At 45.2% G+C, this 18,347-nt stretch overlaps 1 long non-coding RNA gene across 1 annotated transcript; it reads left to right on the top strand.

The window, feature by feature from the left end:
* The first annotated feature begins 2,963 nt into the window (after positions 1–2,963).
* On the top strand, positions 2,964–3,991 carry LOC138452552 (uncharacterized). The gene is made up of 3 exons (XR_011260214.1): positions 2,964–3,219; positions 3,356–3,461; positions 3,553–3,991. It is a non-coding gene; the product is annotated as an uncharacterized lncRNA (long non-coding RNA).
* Positions 3,992–18,347: the final 14,356 nt, after the last annotated feature.

An 18,347-nucleotide genomic window follows, 5' to 3' on the forward strand; every position in this document is an offset into this window, starting at 1 on the left:
AGCATATGAATATATAGAACAGGATTACTGTGTATTAGCAAATTACTTTACAAGGCTGATGGGTGCATATTGCTGTTGAATGCGTGGAAAGCACAAGTGCATAAAGCGGATGAGTGCAGAGAGCGGATGAGTGCGGGGAGCGGATGAGCGCGGGGAGCGGATGTGCGCAGGGAGCGGATGAGTGCGGGGAACGGATGAGTGCGGGGAGCGGATGAGTGCGGGGAGCGGATGAGTGTGGGGAGCGGATGAGTGTGGAGAGCGGATGAGTGTGTAGAGCGGGTGAGTGTGGAGAGCGGATGCGCACGGGGAACGGGTGAGTGCGGGGAGCGGGTGAGTGCGGGGAGCAGGTGATTGCGTAGGGTGGGTGAATGCTAGGAGCAGATGAAGGTGTGGTGCATGTGAGGGGATAAAGCGGACAAACGCCTAGAGCGGATGAGTTACATAGACCGGGTGAGTGTGTAAAACAGATAAGCATGTAGAACGGATGAGTGCGGAATGCATCCAGAATGCGGGGAACAGATGGATGAGCGGAGCGGGATGGATGAGCTGAGCGGAAGAATGGGTAGAGTGGAAGACTGCATAGAACAGACTAGTGGTAGGGCCGGCAAGTATATACAGCAGACGAGTGCGTAGAGGGGATGAGTGCGTAGAGGGGATGAGTGCGTAGAGGTGATGAGTGCGCAAAATAGGTGAATTCATAGTACGTGTGAGGGTATAAAGCGGACGAGTGCCTGGAGCGAACGAGTGCCTGGAGCGAACGAGTGCCTAGAGCGGACGTGTGCCTAAAGCGGAACGGACGTGTTGCGTAGATCGGATGAGCACGTAGAACGAACGAGTGCAGATTGCATGCAGTACTGATGAGTGCGTAGAATGGATGAGTACGTAGAGCTGCTGAATGCTGGACGGAACGAGTGAAGTATGCAGTTGGAGTCTATATGGATAGAACAAATGATAAATGTGAATGGAATTGATCACATATATGGATTGAACGGGTGCCGAACGTGGATGGAACGGGTGACGTACGTTGATATAACGGCTGACATATGTGGATAGAGCGGGTGCCATATGTGGATGGATCGGGTGCCGTATGTGGATGGATCAGGTGCCATATGTGGATGAAACGGGTGACGTAAGTGGATGAAACGTGTGAAATAGGTGGATGGAAAGGATGAAGTATGAAGATCTTATGGGCAAAATATGTGGACGGAGTGCATAAAACAACTTAGAATACACGGAATGGTACGGGTGAAATATGTGGATGGAGTGCATAAAACAACTTCGAATACACGAAACGGATCGGAGTAAATAGAGTGCATTTGAGTGCGTGTGGTGGACAGGAGTGCTTGTGACGGACAGGAGTGCGTGTGGCTGACAGGAGTGCATGCATGAGGCTGACAAGAGTGCATGCATGGGGCAGACAGGGGTGCATGCATGGGGCAGACAGGAGTGCATGCGTGGGGCAGACAAGAGTGCATGCGGGGGGTAGACTGGAGTACGCGGGGCGGACTGGAGTGCGCGGGGTGGACTGGAGTGCGTGGAGTGGACTGGAGTGCATGAGTGCGTCGAGCCGACCGGAGTGTGTGGAGCAGACTGGGGTGCATGGAGTGGATAGGAGTGCATGGAACGGACTGGAGTGCATAAAATTGCATGACGTATATAGTATGGTCTGGAATTCAGAGAACGTTTGAAAGAGCATATAACCCATCATATCACACCACCATGCTTACCCTCTCCTTTACACAACCACTCAACTAGAACACAGAGATACTATGCCACCATTCGGTATAACTGTTCTCATACCAACATCCGCTGCACACTCCACATCATTCTAAGTAAACACTGCTGGTTACACACCCCCCAGCCAGGCGTTCTCCTCAGGCCTAACGCAGCCACACTCGGTCTGGATAAATCCTGCCAGAACAAACACATACTCCTGATCTCTCAACCACCACACCTACCGCTAAGAAGCAGCTCTTACACAAATACTGCACCAGCTGCACACATACCCGGTGCTCACACGCACCTTTGACTGTTTCTACTCCCTCTACTGATCTGAACTTCGGTTCCCAATGGCGTTGTACCAACCAGCGCCTTCAGACCATACCAATGGTATATAAGGCGCTATATAAATGCAAAATAACATAACATAACATACAAGAATGAACAAGCACCAACGATGCAGAGAGTACCTGTTGACACAGGACTATGCATTAGTAATGAGAACACTCTCAACACACAATGGACATCACTTAACTGGAAAGAACTGTGCTTAACATATCCAGATGTTTAATGATGATTCTTTTACATGATCATAACTTGAGACACAGCCTACAATGGAGAAGTCCAGTCTGAGTTTTCCTGAATACACTGCATCGAAGTACTCACATGACTGAAACAGCCTATAATGGATAAGCCCAGCTTTTTGTTTTTCTCTGACAATACGGTATTGAATTAGTCACGTAACACGTGACATAAATGGGTTGCAAACACATATATGATCATATGCATTGTATGAAAAGGTCAAAATTGTCCAAATTCAGATTGTGGAATGATGGCCACCACTGAAGCACACAATATTTAAATATTTAAATTTGGCTAGCATGTGCAATTTCCATCACAATATCCCATTATTGACAACTGAAGACCAGTTTGCACGACATTCTTGAGTCGGCGACTATGTGGAATTCAATATGAGTTATGCACACGTTATTTTCATGTCAATTGTCTTTATTATGACCACAATGCGAGCACGCAATAGTAACGAATGCTAACTCACTACCACGTGTAATTTTCTTTACCATTTTTTACTACATGCATTTGCAGACCCGTCATTATGACACCTGCAACTTTATGTATTCCACACCGTTGGATATCGTATGAAAATATAAGCTTATTGCACTGCAATTCCCACAAACCCTTAGAACAAACGTGCATACGTTTCCTCAGTCGACCCACCGCTCAAGAGGCGGCAGTTTCCCAGCAACGGATTTTCAAAACTCACGGCCGCGGCTGCAACGCCGGATTTGTGTGCTTTAGGAGAGCCCCTCCAACTCGCTTTTACATCGCGCTAATTATGACACTATCACGCAACGTTTTGTTAAATATGACACAGTGAGGTTGACATCTTTATGAGCTCATGAGTGACAACTCTCCACTACCACAATACTGCCCGACGAAAACAGCATCTGGCATAGAAACCGAACAGCAATAGCATTCAAGGTGAGCAACACTTCGAAGGATCTCTATATAGAGGCGATTGTTGATTGAGACTGATAAGTCAGAGCACACTAGATTTCTTTAATGGGTATACAGCACCACTAGACATTGAAGGCCGTTTTATGTCTATATATTACAGGACTTTGCCTGCACATTAAAGGGCGTACACCCTCGCAGACCGCGTCTGTGTCTCTATTTGAAACATCAACTTAGCCACTCCGGACGCCACGCATTACACGTTGCAGGTAAACGGCTAGAATGCATTTTCTATTTTACAGTTTCTTTAGCCTATCTCCCACTGCCATTATAACACGAAGTTATCTGTATTCTTTGCAGGATTCTGCTTATAACATCTGGATTACCATCATTGCACAAGGCGAATATACGTGACCTGAGAAGTACAATGTTAGCAATTAGTTGCTGGATGGATAATGCCCGAAGAATGAGTTACATTCCAATTCAAAGCTCTCTTTTTGTGATTAAGAGACTCAAGATGTATTGCTCCTGAAGAAGAGAGTTAAAACTCTCGAAATGCGTTGAGCTCCCTGTTTTATGTGATTTTAAAAATGTATATGTTGATTATTTTTTAGAATTTTTGGGATTTTCTTGAATTTTTGAATCTTGAAACATTTTTAATTCTGAATTGTGCATCTAGAATTGTGCAGTTTTGTTGAAATTTTAATTTTGAATTCTGAACAAAGTATTGTGCATTACAAATTACTTTATAGGCACAAACTATTTGTAAGAAACGAATACAACTATTATGTACAACGTTTATGAGTATGTTTTCTTATACATTTTGTTATAAATTATCCTAAAGGGTCCTTTTGAATGACTACATGAATGAAGTTACACAAGTGATATCGGCAATCACTAATTGCCACTTAACAAAGAAAAATATACTAATTTTGACTGGTGACAGTCACCAGTACCAACAGGTGTGCAGGGTACGGGAGGACTCATTCTCCATTTCTTCTGTTAGCTTTCTCTGACTTTTGATACCAGAGTCTTTATTTTCTTCCCCGCACCCTTCACCTGCAATTACTTTTGGTGAGCCTCTTGAGCTCCAAATGTCAAAAATTCTTTCCAACCCAAAGAAGGTTTAAACACATGGGGGGGGTCATTATGAGTTGGGCGGTAAGGGATATCGGGCACCAGTAAGGAGACCGGTGCCGGTAATCCCTTACTGCCCAATTCCGAGGTCCCTTAGCGGGAACCGTAAAGGACGTGTGGTCTGACCACATGTCCTTTACGGGTCCCTCTAAGGGATCAGGGCGCTAATTACGGGCCTGCTAATAGCAGGCCCGTAATTACCGCCTTCCCCATAGGGCTCAATGGGAATGGGGAATGGCTGGTTGAATGGGGACTTACCGGGTCCTCCATGGTCGGAATGACCCGGTAAATCCCCATCCAACCAGACCGGACCCGGTATTGGAGGCAGCCATGGCACTAATAGCGCCATGGCTGCCTCCAATCTCAGAATGAGGCCAATGGTGTGCATGTACTCTATTTTTAGAATCATTTACCACAGGACAAGGTGTGTTTGCATGCATTACCTGTATATGCTCATCATCTAACAACCGCTTGTCCTGCCTGTCTTGCCAAGCCTGTTTCTTGTGTCCTAAAAGGGTTTCTAAGATACGTCTTGCATGTGAATGATTGTTAGTGACACTTATCTCAGACTCAGGTAATTTGTCATCTTTCTTTGGAACAGGAATAACTACATAGGGTCTTGGATGCCTAGTAGTTGCCATGTTTGCACCTTCCTTCTGCTCAGGAAGATTCACAGGAGTCTTAGCTCCATGTACATCAATATAGTACGATGTGCGTACTGTGAGTGAAAGCATATGATTGTGAACAAAATGCAAGCATAAATAACACAGAGATAGGTCAATTTGCATCATTGATTTCGTAGACAACATGGACGTCTCTCTGCATCTGGCATAATGATGTTACTGCTTATGCTTCCCATCTTAATTGCCTAAGGAAGGAAAAGTAACTTTAATACATCAGCATTATGTACTGCTTCTAGAAACTGCTGTCTTGACTTAGCAATTTCGTCATTGATTAGCTGTCTGCTTTTCCTGGATACCAAGAATAAACTCTCAATGTCTCCCTGGAACCATTCTTTAAGCAGACGAAATGTGGATGCTTCTCCAGTAAGAAGAAAACCGCTCCCAGTATGTGTAGACGAGTTCAACGACATACACTAGTTCTCAGTCTATTCCTCAAATCTGCCTTAGACCAGGCGGCATGATGAGTTTCTTTCAGCATGAAACAAATGTTCTGTCTAACCACCAACCTCTCGATCTGTCCCTCCAAGAAAAAGTTTCACTCTAATCTCAGATTTCTTGCAGAATAGGCGTTCACTTGCACGATGACGCCTCTCAAGATTTCGCTTAGTGCTGCACTGTTTCTCGGATCCCTTAGGAACGTGTGCACATCAGTGTGTCTTCCAATAAGATGTGGGTATTCTTCAATCAGAGGATGGAAAACCACACTGTTTGGGAGAATTCTCAAAAATGTGCTAATTCCCTTCACCTTAGAGACCACAAGCAACTTTGCTGGATTTTGAGGACTTGATTTTTTTTTACCTGGAGAGAGTGTGACCCTTTTCCCACTCTCTTGTGTATTTTGATATGTGTTTTACATCTGTGTTTCCTTTGGTTATGGAGTCTAACCAACTCCATAGGCATCATCTTTTCATTTTTGGCACACAGCACTCTCAGTGCAGTGGCACAGGGAAGCCTTTCAGGCTTCTCTTCTCTGGAATAAACTACTGTTTCCCGGAGTAAGTAAAGTGAAATTGACTTTAGTAGTCTTTTAGAAATCCTAGACCCAGCACATCCTATCTTACAATAGAGTGCTGGAAGGGTTACTAAGTATCCCCTGTGTCTAGATACTCATGTAGCGGTCAAATGCTACCCTTTCGCCTCAGAATGGCTGGTGGTAGTGATTTTACAATGAACTACCATGATTTTTCCTGACCGCGAACTATTCGTGGCTCTGGTAACATTAAATCACGGGAGCCATGTTTTCCAAGATGGTGTCTGAGTCCCCTCTGTAAAAACAGGTCCCGGTATTCTTTTTTCGCCATTTCTTTTTGGAAAGGTCCTTCTAGAGTTTGTCTCTGCGCGCCAAACCAGGTTTGGTCCCTTTGTTCATTTGCCTTTGGCAGGCTTCAGGAGTGAAGACCGCCTCTGGTGCCCTAGAGTCTGGGGTGGGCAGGAAGTGAGGGAGGTGCCCGAAACTCCCTGTGCTTAGTCTCCTAGGAGACCCAAATGCACTCTGTGGTGATTGGCTGGCTGACTGTCCGGCAAGGACAGCCACCCTGCTGTGTGAGTGACAGCTAGGCTGGAATGAATGGGAGAGAACTGGATAAAAGGCAAGTCTCTTGGCTTGGAAGGCAGAGTCGACCACTGGAACGAAAGAACCAAAGAAGAGCTTGAAGAGGAGGGCTGCTGCAACTCCTGGACCATTGCTTTGCCCGGTGAAGCCCTGCTGCAGGTCCGAATCACCAAGTTCACCTCGACAGAGAAGCCCTGCAAGCACGACTTCTCCCTTTGAGATGGTGGGACCAATCAACTCGACAGTAAGCCACATGGACCACTATCTCGGAACTGGTTGCATTTTCCTCAGAGTGCTGCAGGAAACCGTATAACCAGGGAGAGGGACTCCAGCTTGTGTGCGTTACTTACAGGCACCGGAATTCAGTGCCAGTTGCGAGCTTTTTTGACCACTCCCAGTGCAGTGCAGGAGTCCCCTGACGTCCTCCCTCTTGTCCCCACAACTGAGGCCCAGGACCAGCGAGATCCTCAGGAACAGAAGTCACTGGCTGCATCTATTTCTTCATTGAAAGGTACTGTGAAACAAGACTGAGAGTACTTACTTCTCGCGGCGAAAGTGCCTGAAACTTTTGCAACTTGCAGGCCTAATCAGCTTGTGACCCGACATATAATTCTTCTTTTTACAAACTACTTCTGAGAACTTGTGCCGAGACTTTACCGTTTACTTACCATAACCGCTTTATCCGATCCAAGACTTTAGCCCATTGACTTTGGCCTAGCCTATTGAATTGAATTGACTCTTCTGGAGAACTCCAAGTATTTGCACTAAGAACAATTGTAAATTAACAAGCGGGGGTCCTGGGAGTCCCTCTGCCGCCAGACATTAGTCCTAGTTACGAGAGACTTACCCAGAGACTTTAGCTCACTATCTTTCACAGAGGAGAAATATCCAAAACCTCTCATTCTTTGTCCTGCGCATAATGAAGAGAAAAACTTCAAGTATGGGGGATGCTGTTGCGCAGCAGTCCAAGATGGCCGCTGCCTGAGAAGCTCCGGCAACGGCTGAACTATAATCCTTAATTATATCCCAAGCAAGTGCAGACAAGTGCATGTTTGCCTGAACGACATGCTGCTCTGCCGGACCGGACTATGAACTTTGCTTCTTTCCTTTTTTCCAAGGACTAGCCCCGCCCCCAGCTCCCAGAATTCCTCAAAAGGGCCGGGCCGCATGCACCTGCGCATGCGCACCAAGCAAGTGCAGACAAGTGCCTGTTTGCCTGAACGACATGCTGCTCTGCCGGACCGGACTATGAACTTTGCTTCTTTCCTTTTTTCCAAGAACTAGCCCCGCCCCCAGCTCCCAGAATTCCTCAAAAGGGCCGGGCCGCGCGCACCAAGCAAGTGCAGACAAGTGCCTGTTTGCCTGAACGACATGCTGCTCTGCCGGACCGGACTATGAACTTTGCTTCTTTCCTTTTTTCCAAGGGTGAGCACACGAAGCAATTGGATCCAACGTGCCTTTAAACTTCAGGACTTTATACAAGCTTTTATAAGCTTCTAAAACGTATATTTTCTTCCTTCCTTAGACTAGCCCCGCCCCCAGCTCCCAGAATTCCTCAAAAGGGCCGGGCCGCGCGCGCGCACCAAGCAAGTGCAGACAAGTGCCTGTTTGCCTGTTCGCCAGGCGCTGGGGCTGGTGGCGGGAGGCTGAAAAAGTAGTGATTTTGTTCTTTCCTTTTAGAATGTTGCGCCTTCAATCTGCGTCATATTCACTTCTCACTTTGTTTTAAGTATCTGTATGGCTCAACAAATGAAAGGATTACTCATGTGAGAGGTATGTAAACATCGCCAGAAAATATATTTCTTTTCCTGAAGTGAAACGGTTCCGCATGTTTTGCTATCTATGAACGTGCTAGAGTTCTCGAAAACAGCCTATAGTCGGCTGATGGTTGTTAGCTCTAAATGGGCACTTACACATAGATCAACGAGATTGCTGTGAAGTTCTGACATATTTCTCGCAATTTGTTTTAAAGCTTTGTTAAAGCTTGCACTTCCTATCGGATGTTCAGTGACAAATCCATGTTGACCTATGATTTAGCTACATGGTAGCAATAATTACGAAAACAAAAAAAAAATCTCTCTGTTTTTCTCACCATAATGATGCTGAGCTGGTAAACACTCTATTACCCGCAGCTGCTTAAACTACTGTGAGCGTGCTGGTAACCGTTTATATTATAGTCGGCTGAATTTACCTAGTTAAATGGGAAACTGTGCTCTGTTAACCATTACATGCTGGCTGTAATTGGCTGCATGTTTTTGACTAAATTATGTTCATTAGACTCACATGCATAAGACTAGGTATTCTTTGTGAGAAAACAGGGATTTCGCTTACTTATAGTAATTGAAAGCGCGCATTCAACCAAACACTAGATTTTGTGCCTACTCATTGGGTCAGTTGCTTCACGTACCACTTATTAGCTCTTAATACGTACATTAATCACAAACATTCCTTTCAAACGGTGTATCTGCATAAGAATAAAAAAGATATGAAGAAAAAGACCATATGTTCCAAAAAAGACTTCGCTTTAGGCCCAATAGTCTTTAACACACGGAGAAGTACCTTCTTAAAGGCGATGGCGTTGCCTCTGCCACCTTCCCCCAATCCAAGTACAAATCTTCAAGATTATGGTGTAGATGGGGTACTGCCACAAAGTACCGATGTGGAATTTGCAAAAATGGCAGATGAAATGGAGGGGGATAAGAGCAAATGGGAGGATTTAGCGCCTCCCCAATCTCAGCTCCTCTTTGATGATGAAGTAGAGGGGGGAGGTCAGCTGAAAGAATCCTCTGAAGATCGGCGCCTAAGCTCGGAAAGTATAGATACTCAAAGTAGTCCTATGGCAGATACTCCTCTTATATTCACCTTGGGTAGAATAACACAACTGGCCATGATGGGCGAAGAAACAGATATCCCACAAGATGTTAGACTGGGGAAGGGCCTTCCCAAAGATGATAATTTCAACAATGCTATTAGGGAAAGGACTTTTATAATAGTTACACTTTGTGAACTAAAAGAGTGGCTTCAGAAAGAAATCTCTAAACAAACGGTGTGCCTGGAACGCATGTATGAGAGAATAAAACTGATGGAACCTCAAAGTGGTAAGGTGGGCTTATTGGAAGACAATCTAGCAGATGTTGGAAGTGAAGAAATAAACACAAAAGTAGGTGAGAACAGTAAGGATGCAAATATACCACTCAAACAGATTGACAGGCCCACCCCCGCTCTAGGATTAACTTCACACCCCTTTGAAGAATTGGGTGAAATAGGCAAAACAAAGAGTCAGAATACAGTGATCTAAAATTAGTGGTATCTAAAAATGCGAAAAAAAGGGGAAAAAAAACAGAGAGTGCTAAAAGCAGCAGAATTAAAAACCGTAAAGGCGTCTTCATTGAAATTCCTACGTAATATAGGAAAGGGGTTAACCAGTGAACAAGCAATTAGTGAGATTATTGAAGAGACAAATAAAGAAGCGTCTAAGGAAGGGGACCCCACTCAAAATGGCCCTCACTATGAAAACTCAGAAATAAGACTGAAGGATGCATTAAAAGGGAAAAACTTAGGCAAATATGAAAGAAGGCGAGGGCCTATAAACCTCGAAATAACAGCTAAAGATCTGATCAAGGTCAATAAAATCACGAAAAGCACTAATGGGGTAAATGAAGGAAAACAAACAATTGATCTAAATCTCCCTTACAAATTAAGGAAGTAAGAGCAGTCTATGACATCTTTAAACCCTCCATATCCGTGCCCACGAAATACCAACATATGACTCCCCACAGTGATGGGAGGGAGAGTATATGGGAAATAAGCGGTGACATGGAAAAAGAAGAAGAATACAGATACCCTAAAGGTAGAGAAAGACAAACACATGAAAGCAGTAATGAAAAACAAAATGATGGAAATGTAGAAACTTCAAAGGAAGTGGAAAAAATGACAGTAGAAGAAAGCGTCAGGAATATAGTAAGGGACATACTGAAAGAAAAGAATTGGAGCGATCCTCCATTCGCTATAGGAACTATAAGCGAAGAACCTAGGAATAAGAGAATAGAAGGTGGTAGACAGCACGAAGGGTCAAGGGCTATGATGGAAGAAACGGAAGCATACCCTAACAATGGCAACTATTGTAATTCAAATGAACAAATGAACAGTGGAGGTGAAGGTAACTACGGAGCAAGAGTTTGGAAACTCTGTAAACCCAAATATCCAAACGCACCCGGTCTGATATTACAATATCTTTTTGAAGAAGGAGGTCCAGCCTCCCTAAATAGGAGGAAAATCTTAAGCCTCTTCGATGAAATACCTGAATTAAGATTAATTACATCTGAAGATATACAACTTGTTGATTTCATTCATGGCTGGAGATATGACTATGTTAGGCTAGTGATCTACTCTCCACTGATTAGGAACATTATAATGAAGGAGGCAGATAGCCTCCACAAATATGGCTATGATGTAGGGATATGGGAAATGGAAAAGTAAGTGAGGGAAGATAAAAATGACTCTCGTTGGAACAGAGATAAATTTGAAAGACAGGAGGTCAACCACATAGATAAAAGTGAAAATCTGAAATTAAGGAGAGTGGCAGAAGTTCTTGAAGACTCAATTACGCAATTGAGAGCCTTAACCCAACCTCTTTAGGCCTGATAGTATTATAAAAATTTTGAGTTGGAATTCCAGGGGAAATAAACATTTAACAGGTAATAGTGAATTGTGTGCGTCCCTTAAATTGTCAGATTTTCTCTTCTTACAGGAAACGTGGCTTACTGAGAAGCTTTTGTGGGATGATTTTGTAACCATTTCTATCCCGGCTAAAAAGGGTCTTTTAGGTAGACCTAAAGGTGGAATAAGTATTCTGATAAAGAAGGCAGCTGGCTTGTTGCAGCTAAAGGAAGAGTGTGACATATTTGGTGAAATTCTTGGCACAGTATGTTCGAGTACAGGGGGAACAAATAAAGAAATCTTCTTCCTGTTAAATGTTTATAGAACCAGGGATTCCGATCTCTCTGTAATTTTGGCCAAACTTGATATATATCTACATGAATGGTTTGATAAATATTGTGATGTAAGTATAATACTTGCTGGTGACTTCAATGCAAGTTGTAATTTGTATGATATGGAACTTTTGGATTGTTTTCTGTCCGACCTCCAACATGTGGAAAAAGCAGAAAGGAAAAAAGTGGAAGGGGGTAGGTGGTTGAGTTGGGCTTCAGGTTGGGCGCTGCAAAGGATAGAAAACGACAAAGCTACCTGGAACGCCAGGGGTGTCAGTTCAGAGATTGATTTTATCTTTCTTTCTGCTAACATCTTTGATAAAGTAAAACATTTTCACGTAAAAGAAACCAGCTTGAGTGATCATTCAATGTTAATGTTAGAATTGAAAAGGCAATTGAACAATCCAAACAGGAGTGACAGAAATCTATGCAATCTAACGGCTACTCATAGAGGAACCCGTGTGCGTTGGTCGGAGAAAAAAATGAACGATTTCAATGTGTGTATGTTGACTGAATTTAACACTTGTAAATTAGAGGCTAAGATTGAAAGATACCCAGTAAAGGTTCTTCCTGTGTATCTTAAAACTATTTTAGATGCAAATTCCTCACCCAAGCCTAATCTTAATAGAAAGCATAAACACGCATATTCTATAGAAATTAGAATGAAAAAAAATGAAATCCGAAGGGACATAAGGAAAATCACTAAGAGTTCGACCTACTGTATGAACGACATTAAAAAAAATCAAGAAGCTAAAGCAGAGGTATACTAATTGGTTAAAACTAGAACGTATTCGTATTACCCAAATAGACGGAGAAAAGATGCTAGAAAGCCTCCGGGGCAAAAACTCCAGGGCCTCTTGGGAACTCATAAATTATAAAGAAGAACTAAATTCGCAAAAGATGGCAAACCCAATATCTGAAGAGGTTTGGATTAATTATATTGAGCACATGTATACATCAGAAAGTGCTGTAGAGTCCCCGCAACAACTTGAGAAATGGGACTTAATCTTCACCATAGATACTATTGAGGGAAAAATAAAGAATTCTAACCCCTCCAGAGCCCCTGGACCTAATAAGCTAACTAATAATGTTTTGCGTCACTCCTCACATTTATGGTCCAAGATTCTTTACATCCAATTTCAGAATATAATTAAGTTACAAACCATTCCGGAGTCCTGGAAGTTATCTTATAATGGGCCAATCTTTAAAAGGGGCATCAGGGTAGATCCTCAAAATTACCGTACACTCAGTATAATGGATGCTGATTCCAAAATATTTAGTGCTATCAATTTGGAAAAACTCAATGAATGGATTCTTGAAATGAATATACTTGACTACAGAATCATAGGATTCCGTAGAAATATGGGTACGGATTGTGGAGGACTTTTGATAAAATGTCTGCAAACACTCGTTTGGAAATCTTTGGATGGACCTGTATATGTCGCATCCATGGATTTAAGCAAAGCCTTTGATTGTGTAAATAGAAATCTTTTGTTGCAAAGGCTTCACAGTTATGGAATCCCTAAGGGGCTACTAAGCATTATTATATCAATGCACAATGATTCTAAAACACAGATTAGGTTGGATTCTGAAGGCCTGCTGTCTAGAAAGTGTTCCACTGAGAAGGGCATCAGACAAGGGTGTATTCTTGGACCCACTTTATATAACCTTTATATTGCAGGAGTAGGAATGGCATTGGATGCCTCAGGTTTGGTTGCACCTAAGCTTGGGAAACTCAAAATAAACTGGATCAGCTATACAGATGATTTTCTGCTTATAGACTCGACTCCGGCTGGTCTTCAAAAACTTATTACAACCTTTGGTAATTATATGCTGGGAATGGAACTAAATATTAACTCAAGTAAATCTGTGGTTATTAAGTTTACAAAAGGATCTGTAAAACATGGTAAGACCAAGTTTGTGTGGAATTGGGATAGCGAGAAACTTATGGTAAAAGAGAATTTTCAATTCCTGGGTTACCCTGTGTAGCCAATTATAGCAAAGCCTTCTTGATAAATTATCTCAATTCAAAAGCCAATAGCACGCTAATTCAAATGAAGAGAGTGGATAACAAGTTTGGGAAATTCTCACTTGAGCCTTGCAGAGAATTCTACAGAAGTAAGCTACTGCCCTCTATTATGTCTGGTACTGAATTCTGGCCAAAAACGATGGAGTCAGAATACAAAGCTATTGAAAGCAAAATCTGGAGATCTATACTATTTTTTTTGCCTAAATGTATTCCTATAGAGGTTATCAGATATGAATTGGGCATACAATCACTTGTTAGCTTGATTCAGTGGAAGAAACTTTGATGAATAAATGTGAACATTCTAAAGATAGAACTTTGTATTATTTACTCAGAGAGAATGATATTGATGGATTTATATCTCAGCTTAGATCAGAGTGTGAAGCTTTACTTCAAGAAATAGGTGCTTCTATGGAACTGGGGAAAAATCCTAATTTGGTAAAGAAAAGACTTAAGCTGCTTGATTGGGAAAACACCCGTTTGAAAATTAGTAACTCAAAGCTTTATACTCAAATTCTATCAGCTGGTAAAGGAGTAAGTGAAATGGAAAAATATCTAAAGAAATTTCCGAGTAAAAGAATCAACGTTGGATTTATGAGATTTCGTATGAATGTGTTGTTGACCAATGAAATCATAAGTGTAAGAACTAGACAACTCCCCAATGATGGATCTTGTAGATTCTGCAAAGACAAGGGAGAGCTGGAAACTTTACGTCATCTTATGACTGAATGCCGTGAGCTTGCTGATAAAATGGAAATGTATTTTAAAGATTTTGTATACAATGTATGGTTATTAAGGGATCTTTTATGGACGAAAATGTTACATGGGGATTCAATGTCCTTGAGAATAAGAGTTTTAGCATTTATAAAACATGTATGTGAAATAGAATAAAAATACTGCAAAATGTTTACGTAATGCATAACAACTAATTTTCAACTCTGACTTTTGTAAAAGTGTAAATTGAAAAAATTGTAAATTATGGATCTATAAGATTTTACAAATCATGAATTGTTTATTTTAAAAAAAGTCTTTTTGTAAAAGTTTGTAAAAACTAAAAACAAATAAAGAATAAAAGAAAACCAAAAAAATAAATAATCCTTAATTATACTGTTTCCCCCGTTCCTGGACCCCCTGGCTGGTTGTGTTATATGTTTATACTGCCTCTGGCACCCCCGGATGATCCTGTGGAGCCAGTCACTGGTTCGGGCAGTGAAGGGGCATGAAGGGCCTGGCAGCTTCTTGGAGGAGTGTGGAGGAGGGACGGCCCTCGGTGCAGGAGATCCTCGGTGCATAGAGCCGACGGTGAGGTACCATCAGCCATCGGTGGAGTGGTGGTACACCGAAGGGGGCTAGGCCGTCCCGGATGGAACTGTCCTAGGGCAGTTAGGAGAGTGTAGGGACGGGAGGCGATGCAGCGCAGAACCGGCAGTGAGTCCACAGCGCATATGAGAGCAGAGCCTGGAGGATTCGGCACCTGCAGCTGAGGGTGCGTGGGACGTTTGCTGGCAAGTCAGCGGGCTGAGAGGGCTGGGCTGCAGCCGGGGTTGGCCCCCAGCCTACCGCCCCTTAGGAATCCTGTGTGCGGCTGTTTTGCGTGCTGAAGACGCTGACCCAAAGGAGCCGGGCTACGAGCGGGTGCCCTGGACCCTCCGTGACCGTTGGCGAGGAGGGAGAGATCTTGCCGGGCCCCCAATTGGAGAGAGGAGAGGTGAGCTGAGGAGGCGTTACACGAGAGCTGGCTTTGCTTGTGGAGGCGGGCGAGTGCAGGGGGAAGGAGCCGCTGACTGCGGCTTGTGTGGCCGGACCGAAGTGGCGAGGTCTGGCGGCCTGGGAGAGGACAAGCATGACTCCCATGGCTCCACATGAACGTACAATGCGCAGTTATTATTATTTATTATAAAATGCACAATTGTTAGTGACTATCCTGTGGCCGGGGAGAGGATTGCGTGGACATAACAGGGCTGAGTGCCTGCAGCATGTGTCATCTTCAGAACTCCTCCACTACTGGGATTTTGCTAGTCCTGGCATAATTATTAGCACCCTACTCGCAAACCGTGGGAATATATACAGAGTGTGTGCCTGGGCATTGTAATGGCTCGGAACTAGTGCATCTATTACTGTGGGGTATGGGTCTACTTCAGAGTATTTGAATCAAGGTAATTCAGGTGCTAGCGCTGTTATATCACTGGAGGTGATCCAGTGCTGCAGTGTGCTTTTGGGCGGTAACAGGCGTCTGTTTTAAACTCTGTTCTGGGCCCGGTACCTGTTCATTGGCCTTCTCCGGAATGGTATACCTCTCCAACTGAATGTTAAGGTGAGAATCACGGGAATGCTGCGTACCTGTACTTCTGGATGGTCTCGACGGGGCAGCCAGACTGACAAGAAGACTTGGTGACACAAGCAACCAGCCTCTCCTCCACCCTGAGTGGGAACTGGGTGAAAGATGGACCGATTCCCAATGCCACAACCAGGTTCTAGAGATGGCAGTTCTGCACCGCGTTGACAGAAGAAGTGGTTGGAGGGAATCCTTGAAGAGGAGTTGAGAGTCCAAAGTTGTGGGAGGCCACACTTGTAGCAGGCAATGGGTGCTGAGAAGTAGAGTCCAAAGGTGTGGGAGGCCACACCAGTAGCTGGCGATGGGTGCAGAAGAGTAAGAGTCCGAAGGTGTGGGAGGCCACACCCGTAGCTGGCAATGGGTGCTGAGAAGTAGAGTCCGAAGGTGTGGGAGGCCACATCCGTAGCTGGCAATGGGTGCTGAGAAGTAGAGTCCGAAGGTGTGGGAGGCCACACCCGTAGCTGGCAATGGGTGCTGAGAAGTAGAGTCCGAAGGTGTGGGAGGCCACACCCGTAGCTGGCAATGGGTGCTGAGAAGTAGAGTCCAAAGGTGTGGGAGGCCACACCCGTAGCTGGCGATGGGTGCAGAAGAGTAAGAGTCCAAAGGTGTGGAGGCCACACCCGTAGCTGGCAATGGGTGCTGAGAAGTGGTGTCCAAAGGTGTGGGAGGCCACACCCATAGCTGGCAATGGGTGCTGAGAAGTAGAGTCCGAAGGTGTGGGAGGCCACACCCGTAGCTGGCAATGGGTGCTGAGAAGTAGAGTCCAAAGGTGTGGGAGGCCACACCCGTAGCTGGCGATGGGTGCAGAAGAGTAAGAGTCCAAAGGTGTGGAGGCCACACCCGTAGCTGGCAATGGGTGCTGAGAAGTGGTGTCCAAAGGTGTGGGAGGCCACACCCGTAGCTGGCAATGGGAGCTGGGAGGTTGGGAATCCAAAATGGCACAGGAGAAAACTTAGGGAATTGGCCAGGCCAAAGAAGGGAGGAAGGATGCAGGCAGAGAACCAGGGCTGACAAGGAGGGGAACCAGGAGGGAACGAAGCAGGACCAGAGAATAATCCCAGGAAGGAACCTGGCCAAAGGAGGCAAGTCCGGCAGTAGGCGAGAGGTAGGGTCAGGAGGAGCAGGGAACAAGGTAAGCACTAACTAGTTGAGCGGGAGAAGGCGAGGACACGATCCGGAACAGAACGCGTTGAGACGCGATCTGCTCCCGACCGCGTCTCTCCCTTTATGGGCCGCCGGCGCCTGCGAGGCCTGGAGCGCAAGCCTGATGGTTGCCAGGCGCCGGCGGCCCCAGAATGAGGCTTGAGCAGCAAGCTGCTCCAAGCCTCGGCGGCCGCCCCCACGGCGCATGCGCGGGACCGTAATCGCGGTCCCCGATGCAAGCGCCGCGGAGCTGCCGCCCCTGTCTCTGGAGCTCTCCCCCGGCGCCTCCCCAAACGCGGAAGCGCGGGTAGAGGCGCCAGGGAGGGGGAGCGCGAACAGTGAACCCCGGTCTCCTGGTAAGCGTGACACTGAACTGAGAGCTGCTTGGTGGACTGGAGTGCTGGCCAGTCGGTTGGGACGGCTTGGTTGGCCTGCGCCGGTCGGGACTGATCCAGAGCTGGTGTTTAAGTGAGGCTACTGTTGGCCTAAATTTGACTGGAGGGGTGGGAAGGTAAGCTCGGAAGGCTTACTATGGGGTACTGCCATCCCCCTGGCGTGGCCGAAGGGCCTGTTTTGGATCCATATAATTGCTGACATCACTTGGGTCAGATTAACCGGTCCGGCTCCTTACCCTTTTTGGCCTATATGGGTAACCAGAAGAGACAGGCAAGGATGGAGCAGTTTGCCCACCAGGAACAAAGTCAGTCCCAAGCGACCTCATCGCAGAATCTGGTGGCGGAGCAAGTGGACATAGCGGCCTTGAACCAGACGCTGCTGGCATTGAAAGGGAGTACGGACACGCTAGGGGCCAAAATAGATGCCCTTTTGTAAGGTGGACATCTCAGCTATCCAAATAGAAAAACTCTGTGGACGCATGGAAGAGGCAGAGCAGAGGATAGGAACCGCAGAGGATAGTGTCACCTCACTGCAACACGAGGTTACGTCCCTCCAGCAACTGGTAAAGAAAATTGCAGAGAAGGACAAAGATTTGGAGGGGCGATCGAGGAGGAATAATATACGGATTACTGGGATTCCGGAGTCAACCAACATTGAAAACATGGAGAAGTTTGTCGAGAAACTATTGGTTGATGTTTTGGACATCCCGCCTTTATCAAGCAATTACATGGTGGAACAAGCACATCGCTCCTTGGCTCCCAGACCTCCGCCAGGCGCCCAGGAACACTCCTATCATTGCTAGAATTTTTTGTTACCGGGACAGAGATGCCGTTTTGAGAGCCGCCAGGGAGAAGAAAGAGTTAAAATGGGAAGGATGTACTATACGATTGTT

The sequence above is a fragment of the Ambystoma mexicanum genome, chromosome 4p (genome assembly GCF_040938575.1).
Source record: "Ambystoma mexicanum isolate Mex_15411 chromosome 4p, UKY_AmexF1_1, whole genome shotgun sequence".
Classification (NCBI taxonomy): domain Eukaryota; kingdom Metazoa; phylum Chordata; class Amphibia; order Caudata; family Ambystomatidae; genus Ambystoma; species Ambystoma mexicanum.